The sequence below is a fragment of the Callospermophilus lateralis genome (genome assembly GCF_048772815.1).
Source record: "Callospermophilus lateralis isolate mCalLat2 chromosome Y unlocalized genomic scaffold, mCalLat2.hap1 SUPER_Y_unloc_1, whole genome shotgun sequence".
NCBI lineage: Eukaryota > Metazoa > Chordata > Mammalia > Rodentia > Sciuridae > Callospermophilus > Callospermophilus lateralis.
This window is the reverse complement of record NW_027510163.1, coordinates 41,400-54,770: the sequence shown is the minus strand read 5'-3', so window position 1 is coordinate 54,770 and position 13,371 is coordinate 41,400. Positions and strand designations below refer to the sequence as shown.

General features: G+C 43.2%; 1 long non-coding RNA gene across 2 annotated transcripts; it reads right to left on the bottom strand.

Annotated features, from left to right (window-relative positions):
* Positions 1-5,327: 5,327 nt before the first annotated feature.
* On the bottom strand, positions 5,328-10,641 carry LOC143639922 (uncharacterized). 2 transcript variants are annotated; one of them, XR_013154816.1, is made up of 4 exons: positions 10,550-10,641; positions 9,476-9,526; positions 8,152-8,273; positions 5,328-5,536 (listed from the first exon to the last, which is right to left on the bottom strand). It is a non-coding gene; the product is annotated as an uncharacterized LOC143639922 (long non-coding RNA). The 2 variants fall into 2 exon arrangements; XR_013154817.1 differs by lacking the exon at positions 10,550-10,641 and adding an exon at positions 10,432-10,539.
* Positions 10,642-13,371: the final 2,730 nt, after the last annotated feature.

Here is a 13,371-nt window from a genome sequence, read left to right as displayed (position 1 = left end):
TGGGAGCTTGGCAAGGCCCTGGGTTTAACCTCAACACAAAAACAAATCACAGCTTCTCAGGGAGGCGGAGGCTGGAGGAGCCCAAGGTCAGTGAGACCCTCTCTTAAAATAAAAGTAAAAGGGTGGGATGTAGCTCAGAGGTCAGGTCGAGCCCCATTGGGTTTATTCCCCAGTACCTTTAAAAAGAAAGAACGATATTGCATCTATACATATATTTTTCCCCTCAGCTGGTGCGACCTCAAGAAACTTAGAAAGACACAGTCTCCACATTTTTGAAACACTATTTAAAGATATCATATGTATGACCCATACATAATATCTACAAATGAGAACAATTTGAAAACTATTTTAGTAATTCTCATCACCTCCTGGACTCTGTAGCTTTGAGGAGGCAGCCTGAGCTATGAAAGGAAGCAGTTGGGGTTGGCTCTGATGCTCAGGGTTCCATCCCCAGCAGAGAGGGTGGGGGAGGAAGGAAGGCAGTCCTCTAGGGCAGCAATGTGCGGTGGAAGTAAAATGGGTGCCTCGTGCTTAGTGAGAATGTTCTACTTCGGCTGTTAGGAAGTCTCATGCAGAGACCTGACTCTGGGGATCCCACAGGTCTGGTCAGGTGTTTGCCTCGATATCAAACAGAAAGGGTCATGATGCAAAGCAGGAAAGGAACTTTGACCAGTGCAACTACACCAGGAAGACAAGGAAACCCTGTCCTTATGCTGTCTTCAGGTGCTGACAAGGACTTTGAGGTTTTTATAGAAAGGGTAATCATAGGCATGTATGTATAGGGGAAATTGTATCTAGGATTTAGTATTATCTGTAGGATTTAAGCTTCAGGCATCTGTGGTCTTATAACATGTCTGTGAGCTCACGCTCACTTGCCCCCTTGACACATGTCACTCTATTGCAAAGACTGACCTCACTTTGTCAGGAACAAGTCCCCCTCCAGTGTATTCTTTCCATGTTAAGGTTTTCAAGAAAAGCCACAAGCCCTAGGAAGCAACATACCCCCAGAAGCTGACCCAGTGCTCTCAGCTTCCTGGGTTTCAACTGATAGTCAAACCAGAGAGAAACGAAAACCCTGCTCAGCTTGGCCCATTAACCCTGCATATAAACCATAAAAAATTGCCACTTGGGGCCAATACTGCCTGTCATGTCTACCCCCCTCTTGGAAATTAAGTACAATTTTATTCTCTGCTCTTAAGTTGGGCTTTGTGAAGTCTTTCACATCCTCCTCACTGGCCCAAGTTCATTCTACCTAACAATATTGCCCATGGCCAAGGGGGGCTATTGTGTAAGAAGTTATATTCCCACCAGTGTGGAAAAGTGGGCACATAGCTGCCCAGGGCTGAGAATTGAATTCCAGGTGCTTTTATTGTGCTCATTTGAATCTAGCATCAGTAAAAATGAGGTGCTAAGCAACTCAGTGAGAACCCGACACTAAATAAAATACCAAACATGGCTGGGTATGTGGTGCAGTGGTCAAGTGCCACGGAGTTCAATCGCCAGCACCATAAATAAACAAATAATAAAAATAATAAACAAAATTCTTAATTAGATCACTGGAATCCTTTTAACTTCCTCAAAAGACTTAGAATTTAGAATTTCCTGATGCAATAACTTTTCCAGCCAGGTACTATTTAGTTTGTAATTTTAGAGATATGACATGTATAAGACTAAGTATACAAAAATGGAATGTAGAAAAGGACTTACAACTGTTTGTGGAAGGATGGAGAGCTAGGTAGGATAATGGTTTTCTGTTTAGCTGGAGTTGTTAGTATGAATGCGTCGCTTATTCTGATTAGATGTACCTGGTGTGAGAAATAAAAAGTCCACTGATCTATATTCAGAATATAGTATGTTGCCTTAAATGTAGAGTTGAGACATAAGAAAGGCAGCCTGAGGGCAAGTAGAGCAAAATGGATACTCGTACAGCCCCAGACTGTGAATGTGGCAGATGCCGAGTCCATGCACCTGAACCACCCTGGACACACAGGAGGTAGGGGAGGGGTCACCCTGACCAAGAGAGAAAGAAACAGTGTAGATTTAGGAAAGTAAAAACGGTCTACATCCAAGATGAACTCAATCCAAAAAGACTTTCCTGGCACAAAAGGACAAAAGGAGGTAAGGACAACTAATGGTGTATTGGTTTATATACAAATATGTGGGAGTTTTGATACCAGGGATTTAACTGAGGGCTGCCTAACCACTGAGCCAAATTTCCAGCTCTTTTTTACTTTTACACAGGGTCTGGCTAATTTGCTTAGGGCCTTACTAAGCTGCAGAGGCTGCTTCAAACTTGCAATTTTCCTGCATTAACCTCCCAAGCCACTGGAATTTCAGGCATGTGCCACTCTGCCCAGCAGCATACTTCTTTAAACAGCCCAGTGGGAAACCCAGGTGAAGATCTGGAAGTTGGTACACCCCATAGTACTTTGCCAACAAGGAACTGGGGTGGGAAGTGGGGGGACCTTGTGAACCAGAGGATAAAATGCTGACTGCAACTTGCCTGCTTCCCCAGGTGTTCCATCCTGAAAGACTCTCAGCGAAAGCTGTGCTTTTTCTGTACCTGTGTCTCAGTCTTTTAGTGGACACACACTATAATGGTGGGAACAGAAGGTTAAGAGAATAATCCTGTAAAATGGGGCCCACCGTGCTGATCTGCACATGCATTCTTTTCCAAAAAGAAATTTACTGCAACTCTGCCTGGCCTAAGTGGACAGGAGATGTCACATTCCTCAGCAAACTACCTGTGATCTGCATGAGGAATGCAGGCAGGAAACCCCCTAAGAGGAACCCAAGTTACTAGGCAGGGACAGATTTTGTGACTCTTTTCACAGACCAGATTTTGGAAGAAAGGATAATTCTTTGGATAAGTATCCAATTTGGCTCATCATGGGCCAAGGTGACATAGAGTTGCCATGACAGTCCAGATTTGAAAATATGATGTCACCCTGCTGTCAAAAGTCAAAAGGTGCACCTGGGCAGGACTCTCTGAAAACTTCCCAGGGACTCCAATAAAACTGGAGTGCAAAAGAGGCACAGTGTTCCTCTGCTGTCTGAGAGGACCCACTCTCACCCTTGAGAATGTCCCGTTCCCCTTCAAGAAGTTCATGCCTGTTACAGGGTGACGTGTCTGAAAACTTTCTGATGCGATTGTAAGAATCAAGGGTTCAAGGGGATCTTTTCATTGCCTCAGTTTCTCAGGAGGTCCCAGCTCTGTAATGAGTTAATTCTCTGAAAAAAAAAATTTCAGAAGTCTTCATTAACAAACAGCTAAACAAAACAAACAAAGAAAAATAAATAAATTAGTAACTTGCTAGAGCAGCTTCAGCAATTTAGCTTCACTCTGTCTCAAAATAAAACCTGCAATGGAGATGTAGTTCAGGGGATGTAGTTCAGTGTTACAGCACCCCTGGGCTCAATCTTCAGTAAAACACACACACAATGAAGAGGGATAGAGGAATAAAGAAGATGTAAGGGTCAGGCATGGTGGTGCACACTTCAAATCCCAGCAGCTTGTGAGGCTGAGGCAGGAGGACCATGAGTTCAAAGCCAGCCTCAGCCATGATGAGGTCATAAGCAATTTGATGAGATTCTTTCTCTAAATAAAATACAAAATATGGCTGGGGATGTGGCTCAATGGTTGAGTGCCCCTGCTTTCAATCCCCAGTCCCCACCCCCCTCAAAAAAGACATAAGAAAATAGAATGTAAAAGGGCAGATATAAATATAACGACATCAACAGTGACGTTATATGTGAATTGACTAAGCAATCTTATTCAAAGGTAGAAGTCATCTAAAAAAATAAAAACAATGTCCAATTCTATGCTATCCACAGGAGTCCCTGCTTGCATGGCAATGGATCGAGTTTGAAAACAAAGGATGTGAATCTGCACCAGCAAACAGGAGGAGGAGGAGGCTGTGCTACAGCATCTACTAAAATTAGGCAAAATGTTTCAAACACAAATATTTAGTGACAGCTAACAGCTGTGGGGGATGGAAACATGAGGTTAAGGAGTTACTGAAAACTCCATCCTTGTCCCCAGTGCCAATCCAATAATCAGGACACAGCTTTGGGGGGAAAAAATGTTGTATTGCTTTGTTAGTAAAGGAGAAGCAGGGGAGCTTCTGTCTCAAAGGTCATGATTCTTCTCATCAGCAGGAACAGGGGGCTGTTTTTTGGAGAGGTGGGGTACCAGGGATTGAACTCAGGGGCACTCAACCTCTGAGCCCCCTCCCAGCCCTATTTTGTATTCTATTTAGAGACAGGGTCTCCCTGAGTAGCTTAGCACCTGTCTTTGCTCAGGCTGGCTCTGATCTCATGATCCTCCTGCCCTCAGGGCCTCCGTGGAGAGTGGATATGGAAGCATCCTTTCACATTCTGACCAAAATGAACATGCCAGGCTCAACTTCCATCACAAGCTACTTTGGGGCCTGAAGAAGGGCCTGGTGTCTGCACAGAAGAGTGGGGTGCCACGAGGACAATGGGAGGGGAGGCAATGACAGGGTGACAGACACGCCACATCTTCTTCCCACGAAGAGGCTGGGTTCTGGAGGCTGTTCTTGCAAGGGGGAGGGGACATGAAGCTCTGTGACTGGGGACAGTGTCCCAGGCTCCCTGGGCTGCAAAGGTGATGGAGGGCTCTACACAGAGGCACTTTCAAGAGAGTGACAATCCCAGCATGGCTAACCCCCCAGGCCCACTTTTCATCAGCACCTGAGACCCAGATCAGGAAACGTAATGAGCAAACTAGTCCCAACGTTGCCCCAGATCTCCCTCCTGGCTGCCTGAGTGAATGCAGGTTGGGGCTCTGGCTTCCAACAAGACTCCGATCAGGAAGGGGAGACCACAGAGGGATGGGGAAGCCCTGCTAGAGACCAGGTCCCCTTGGTCAGGATAGCCAGGAAGGGCTTGGGGTTGGAGGTGGGCTCTTCCTCCAGCAGAAGGGCCAGGCCAATAGCCTCCCAAGTGCTCCCTGGGAGGGGGATTTGAAATTTGAAACTCTCCTGCCCACCCCTGGCCAGAAAAGTAACGAGAAGTGTCCTGCCAGCCCCGTTTTGGACGGTTTCAAAGTGAAGGGGGGGCCGCCTTGGTCTGGGTGAGGCTCACACTTCAGACAGCTCGAAGAATCTGAAAGTGGACAGGGACCCTGTCTGCATCACTGGCTGCCGCTTCCTCACACGGAAACACTCAGGGTCACTCCAGGGGAACTGAGCTGCACGGAATAACCACACGAGAGACACTGAGACCTTTTTGGGGGGGTTCTGTGATGGCTCCTCTGACCGTAAGGGTCTGCAGAGAGAGAGAGAGACAGAGAGAGAGAGAGAGAGAATTTTTTTAATATTTATTTTTTAGTTTTTGATGGACACACATCTTTGTTTGTATGTGGTGCTGAGGATGGAATCCGGGCCGCACACATGCCAGGCGAGTACGCTACCGCTTGAGCCACATCCCCAGCCCTTCCTTAATATTTGAAGGCAATTGGGAAACTATATCCTTCCGTCACTGGATTCTTGGTCCCAGGTCATCATGATCTACTCTTGAAACACAAAAGGCATTAGTAGAAAACATACTATCTCAGGGACATAACCAACTTGGAAGATCCAGGTTATTAATATTATTATTCTGCCAAACACTCATCAGAAGAGTCTTCATCTTTTCTTGATTTATTGGGAAGCCTTGCACTTGGCAATGGTAACATGGACATTTTCATTTGGCGGGGTGTTTCAGCCTTTCCATGGAGCAGAGGGCTCAGTCACAATATTTATTACAGTGGCTTTTTAGAGCATTTTAGCTCAGTTCTAATTTTTCCATCAGCATTTATCTGACTATGAAAGATCTTGGAAGTAATTTAAGTCAAACATAAAGAGAATCCACATGTTGTAAGTTTGAAACAGAGCCCTAAAGACTGTATCACACAAGCAAGGAATAATATTTAAAGTAGTCACTTCAAAGATCATGAGACCAGGTACTGGCCTAGGTCTGGTTCATTGGCATGCACCTGTTTCAGACCCCAACATTAACTTCAGCAGAGTGTAGCTCTGAAATACCAGCAATGCCATAAGGTGAGTTGCATTCATACAGGCTACAGGATATTCATCATCCTTCCTCTTAACTCTCATATTTAAGGAGTCTATTAGGTTGGTCAGTGATGTACATATTCTGAAGGCAGAAGACAAACATCCAAACATCCTTTTGGGTGCCATCTCACTGAGGGTTAGGGTATTACCAAACAACCTCCAGGTGCCAGAATCCTCCTGTAATTGCTCTTGTCCATTCTAGGAGACCAGCCTAAAATGCATCCACTATTTCTAGACCTCTTGTGTTGTACTGACCAGACATTTGCATAATACTTAGGAATACTCAGGAAGAATACTTAGGAAAGGTGCCAGTTTCTATTGTAGAATGATCAGGGCAACCATGCATTGGTGGATACCTTATGTAAACAACTGGCCTGTATAGAAAAATTCTATTTCAACAAGCTTTCTATTTGGACAATTGTCCAGATACGTAGTCTTAATTTTAAAGGGTCAGCATGATTGTCTGGTTTAGGTTTCTCATATGCTGTGTTTTCCTCAAATATAATCCCAGACAACCTGTTTACCATAGGATCAACATATAACTGACCACTACAGTCAGCATGATTAATCTAGTTTCATTGGTGGACTTTCCAGTCCACACCACAATGTACATTAAAAATGGATCTGAGGACTGGGGTTGTGGCTCAGTGGTGGAGTGCTCGCCTAGCATGTGCGAGGCCCTGGGTTTCATCCTTGGCACCACATAAAAAAATAAACGAAATAAAGGGATTGTTTCCATCTACAACTAAAAAATAAATTTTAAAAAATAGATCTGAGAAATGGGTACATAGAAGTCTCTTCATAATTTTTACTTACCTGGCAAGCTCATGAATCTGCATAGTTATAAACTCTGCAGTTGGAAGATTTACCTTCCTGTGTCAGGTATTTCAGTCATTTTCATGATGACAGGTTTAAATTCTATCTTTTCAAATCTGATTTAATTTACTGAATCATGTTCAGCAGCAGTGAACATGATTCAGTAAATTCAGCAGCAGTCTCAATTTTTTTTTCTTTTTTTGGTGGTGGTGCTGGGGATTGAACTCAGGGCCTTGTGCATGTGAGAAAAGCACCCTACCAACTGAGCTATATCCCCTGAGATTCTCAATATTACAATTAAGGAAAAAAATAAATATTTTGTAAGATCTAGTTTGTGCCTCTGGGTACTGTATTCCCCCTTTTCTTAATTTAATAAAACTGAGTAAAGACTTGGCATAAGCCATAGTATCATCAGTTTAAGTTATAGATAGTAGTAAAGTATTTAAATCATCAGATTTACCTTGTGTTAATTATTGTAATTTCTCAATATATACTAGTTGATCCATCCTAACAATTTAAAAAGAATCCTCAATGTCTTTCAGAGAGAAGGTCTCACAATATCTTTATGTCTCAGAATATTATCCTTTAAATAGATGTCTCTCAATTGTCTTTTCAAAAATATGATTAAGCAGTATATAAATCCTACCATATTTTTATGAATAATAGGTCCAGGCAGAGAACTTCTATAATGTCAATGAATTTTCAACAAGGTTTGCAACTTTTATTGCTCAAAACTAACATACAACTTTAATTTGGAGAATATCAGTCCTAATGAAATTCCCAGATCTCAAAATTATTCAACAAACAAAATATGCAAGAATGAACACTCTTTGAATCAATCAAATTTAGTCTCCAAGGAGAATTGTAAAAATTGGAATCTAAGACAGCACTTTAATATATTTAGTTTGTTTAATCAAGGATGTGAATTTATTCACCAAAATTAATCCTTGCCTTAAACAATAAGAATCACTAGGCAATAAAGACCTTGCTTAAAGGAGTTAAACTTAACATTTTAATAGGTCTGTATCATGTCAAAATATGAACCAAAATATTAGCTCACTATCAGCATAGATAGTAAAATCAGAGAAATGGCCTGAAATATCCTTGAATTAATCAGTTAAAATTTTTAGTCAGTCCAGTACATATAAATCTTTTTTTTACCTTTCTCTATTTTCTGTCTAATTAATAATATAAAAATATTTCTATTTAGGAAAATATTTTTATCATTAAAATCTAGAATATACAGATCTTGGTTTACCCAAAGATGATTTCTTTCTTCTTAGGACCTCCAATGTGTGCTTCTCCTCTGTTGAAATTCCTTTTAGAATTTTTCCTGGTTATACTTTGAAATAATTTCTGAAAACCTTAGAATCTTTGTACCTTGATAAAAAGAAATATCAATGAGGGCTGGGGTTGGGGCTCAGTGGTAGTACGCTTGCCTGGCAAGCATGAGGCACTGGGTTTGATTCTCGATACTTCATACAAATAAATTTAAAAAGTAAAGGTCCATCAACAACTTTAATATATATATATATATATATATATATATATATATATATATATATATATGAAAGAAATATCAATGAAAATATAAAGTCCTTGGATATTTCTGTAGATAATTAATACAATATACATAACCTATAATTAATACAATATAATTGATTAACTTTATGTAACCACGTGGTTCTTAAGATATTTTGGATCCATTTCAATTTGTTTTTAACTAGAAGTGAACGCTTGCATGTGATGTCACGTGATGTGGCTGATGATCCTTGTGTATACATTTACTTATTTCTTTTAATTATATAGTCAGGAACAAGAATAAGGATTTTGGGGTCATCCCAGGAACATTGCCAGCTTTGTTTCTGCGACAAGCAAATGCATCCCCATAACTTTCAAAATTAAAAGCCAAATGTGAGATAGCAACATTTAGCAACATAACCATAGAAAGGAAAAGGAAGGGTCCCAAGGGAAGCTGCTGAAGGATAAGAAATCAAGTTATTTGGCCTTGAGAGCAAGTCCGGCTTAGGCTGCAATGAATGAAACTGTGGAATTAGATTTTGCCTGAAAAAGAACTTTGTTGGCACTTGCTGGGAGCCATCAGCCAAGTAGGTATGACAAATTCCTTGCCAGCTTACTCCCATGCTGTCTAGTGGAAGGACTTCTGAAAGGTGACCTTGCTCAAGGACCAGGGCAGGATCCGTGTTTAGGGTGTTCCCCCTTTAGAATAGGGCAGTTTAGCATAATAGGAGAGTAGGGTGTTTCCCCTTTAGAATAGGGCGGTTTAGTATAATAGGAGATTAGGGTGTTCCCCCTTTAGAATAGGGCGCATCCTGCTGCTGAGTTCCTCTTGAGTGCTTAGGGTCAGACAGTATATTTTGGGAGACAGAAGCCCATGCGGAGTGGATTTGGGAGAGAGTGGATCAGGGCAGAGTGTGGATTTGGGCAGAGAACGTGGATTCCCCCAGAGCGTGTTTGTAGACGGCCGGTGTGAGTTCGGGAATAAAGAATTGCTGTTTGAATCTACAAGCTGTGTGGAGACTCGTGATTTGTGCCCAGCCAGAGACTGCGGCAGCACTTACAGGTGGGTGTTCTTAAAAAACGCAGGCTCTGGGCAGCTCCAGGAGGCAGGTCTGAAACAGGAAGTACAGGTTAGCGGCTGGAAGGCGGGACCAGAAGTCCTGTCTGAGTGACAGTTGTGCGGACCAATGGGAAGCCTGTGGAAATGCAGGAGGTGGGACCAGGAAGCCCGCTGTGCGGCCAGGCTTGGGCGGTTACCATGGTGATGGAAACAGCTTGGAGCCCCCTGCCCTAGGGCTTCCCTAGCCTCTGCGCTTGCAGCTTGTGTCCTCCTGCCTTTGTACTTTCCCTGGCAGCACGTGGGACTTTAAAAGTGAGCTTTAATGGCAGACACCAGCGTTACTATCAGATTTTAAGGCAGTCTGAGATGGGCACCCAGGCTGGGTTGCTTAAGGGTCAAAAGCAGTGCTGGCCGTGAGTCCAGTTACAGACACCACAGGGAGCAGCGGCCGAGTTGCAGCCATCGGACCCCCGTAGGAGGTTCAGTATAAACTGAGTGTTCACAAAAACAACAGAAAAATAAAACTTACTTCTCTCCAGGGAAAGAATCCTGTATTGAGTCTCATCACAACGTTTTCCTTCCCTGTTTTCTCACTCTCCAAGCGCTTAACTTCTACGTTAACCCAAAAAATCTTTATCTGATATTTTAAAACATAAAGATTCATACAAACAATCTAAAAAATATCCACAAAAGCACTTTCCCCATGGGAGAGGACTCAACAACATATCCCACTAATCATCTTAATAACTCATTACATTTATTTAGAGTCTCTAGAATTATTTAAAAAAAAAAAATCTAAAGACAAAATATTCCCAGATAGTAAAAAGTTTAACCTCACAGATTTTTCTTCTGTCTAATTTATTTACTTTCTACAATTCAGTCCTCAATACTCTACAATCCTAAGCGCTCTTAACTTCTGGAGAGAAATTCCAAACGAACTGAATTTTTAAAACTCACCCTGGAGTCACCATATGGGCAACCAACTGTCCCATTCCTCATGACTAAAACACTCAGGGTCGCTCCAGGTGAACTGAGCTGCTTGAAATAATCACACAAGAGACACAGGCAGAGGTACCTTTTCCTTTGGATGTTGTGATGGCTGCTCTGACCTCAGGGGTCCATGGAGAGAGAGAGAGAGAGAGAGAGAGAGAGAGAGAGAGAGAGAGAGAGAGAGAGAGGGAAAACACACACACACACACACACACACACACACACACGCACGCACGCACGCGCGCGCGAGCGCGCGCGCGCTGAACCCTTTTATTGAGGAGAAGCCATTCAAATGAGGCAAGGGGTCAGGTTTCAGGGGGCTGAGTCTAGCTTTCTGTTGTCTGCTGCCAGCAGGTTGATTGACGTCTCGGGAGGCCACACCCAAAGGCACAGCAAGAGAAGGGAACACACAAAGGGAGTTTCCATGGAACATTTTATCCCAAACAGGGCAAAGGGGTAGGATTACAATAGAACAGGTGAGTGTCGCTGAACCCCATTGGTGACTCATCTACATCTGAAGACATGCCTTTTACTTCTTGAGCTGTGGCAATGCCCGAGTGATTGATTGGAGCTTCTTGCTTCAGGACTGGAAGGTGTGGGTCATTCAGAGTGACTCCCCACAAATGGCCCCTGTGCTGAGTGGGTCTCACAAGAGGCTTAGTTTCCTCCTGTGTGACGGGGACAATCTGTGATCCTCTACGTGTGTCTACCTGAGCAGATGAGGTGCAGTGGGCATGGGTGTTGGGAAAAGTACAAACGGCAGGTGGGAACAGAGTTGATCTGGGTCAAAACAAAGATGATCCCCAGCAGAAGGAAATTCTGCCACCTAGAGTCTGTGCCCTGGGATCAGCATCCTCGTCATCCGGGTTTCTAGATCATTAAGGAAAACACTAGAGGAGGACAGAAGAGGAGCAAACAGTACCTGTGGCTATGTGGCCCTGGCTGAGGACAGCACAGGGTTTGTTGGTGGGTGGTCACCTGTGTCCCGAACTATAAAGGAGAACTGTGCTAAAGACTAGGCCCTTCTGGGGCTGTCCTCTGTCTTGGGCTATGTTAGAATGACCTGGATGGCTTCAGTCTCCGGCTTCCTGATTCTCCAAGCTCACTGATCTTGTGGCCTCTTTCACTTGTTTCGTGTGATGCTTGGGACACTTTTCTACATGACGGGCTCACATGTGTGCACTTTTGTGTGATAATAGCTGGATCACACTGGGCAGCGGGAGTGAGGGGCCTGGCACACGGTTCTGAGGGAGGCCTTATGGAGACCCAGCCTCCCATACAGTCTCCTGGCCTGCGGGTCAGAGCCCTGTCAGTGGAAGAGGCTCCTCACACAAGGTCAGGCGCACCCACTTCCTCAGCAGCAGGTGAAGCTGGGGCCCACCGAGATCCAATCAGCATCTCCAGCTCTGAGGAGCCAGGAATACTGGCCAGTGTCTTCTGGGATTCCAGGAAGATTATGGAAAGAGATGTCTACTCTCCACCTGACAACGTTTTCCCAGCTCCTATTATGCTGGTTTGTGTGTGGGTGGGGGAGGCTTTTATTTTTTTATGATTAGTTAATGCTAGAGTTGAACATGATGCTAACTCTATCCTTTACAGCTTTAGAGTTGTTCTGTATCCTCACTTCCAGTGAAAGCAAAAATGAGAGTCAGACCCCATCATTCCTCCTCCAATTAAAAAATCCTGCAGGGGAAGGGTGAAGTGTGTGGGAAGGGCGCCCCCTGCTGGGCTCTTGCAGGAACCCATGGCTGCAGAGTTCTCAGGGTCCACGCTAGCCTCAGATTGTGTCACCTGAGCAGCAAGTGGAGACATACTCTAAGATCCCCCAGATTTCAGAGGTGGGGGTATTTGCACAGAGCATATCAATAACCTTTGGAAAAACAGGTGAGTTAAAACACCACTGCAGGAACCCTGTTCTGATCCAGGATAGGGGCGGCCTTACTGTAGGATCATCCCCATGTTCGGGACTGAAGGTTGACAATTGCCATTTTGAACTTCATCCTCAGGGAACACCATCTTCACCACCTTCAGCAGCCACCTTCAGGGTTTCACAATTCTGAACTCATTTTTTAATTGGCCAACCGTCATTTAATTATGAACTCAATAGAGTTCGCTATAATCTAGACACTAGAAAGAAACTAATCAAATATATGATGTGAAATACTGTCTCCTGTTCAGCAGCTTCTTTTTAAAAATATTTTCACATTAGAATTATTTGTATAATTATGACTTAAAACATTAGTTAGTAAAATAATGATATATTGATGTATGCATAGATTTTGGAATGCTTAAATCTAGAGACTGTTTTCACATTCTTTATGGAGTTTGAAGAGAAAATTCTTATAAATTTGATGAGGTACTCTTTATCAAAATTTCTGTTCTTGCTGGTGTAGTGGTTCATGCCTGTAATTCCAGCGGCTCAGGAGGCTGGCGCATGAGGATTTCGAGTTTTAAACCAGCCTTGGCAACTTAGTGAGGCCTGAAGCATCTTTGTCTCTAAATAAAATATAAAGAAGAGCTGGGCATGTGGATCAGTGGTTAAGTGCCCATAGGTTCAATCCTCCATACCAAGAAAAGAAAATAAAAAATTAAAAAAATTAAAAGTTGTTCCTGATTCTACCTTCAGTGTAATTCTAAGACATCTTCCCTCTCTCAAGATCACCAAAATTCCCTCTTGTTTTTGCCCTGATAATTCTAGTAATTTCAGTATTTGCATTTCTGTGTGTTCCCTGACACTAGAGTATATTTTGACACATTATACATACATGGAGAGTAACTTATTCTGATTAAGATCGCAGTCTTTTGGTTGTACATTAGGTGGAGTTACCCTGGTCTGTAGTCATATATGAACATAGGAATGTGTCCCATCCAGTCTACTCACTTTCCTACACCCTCCCTCTCCCTTCC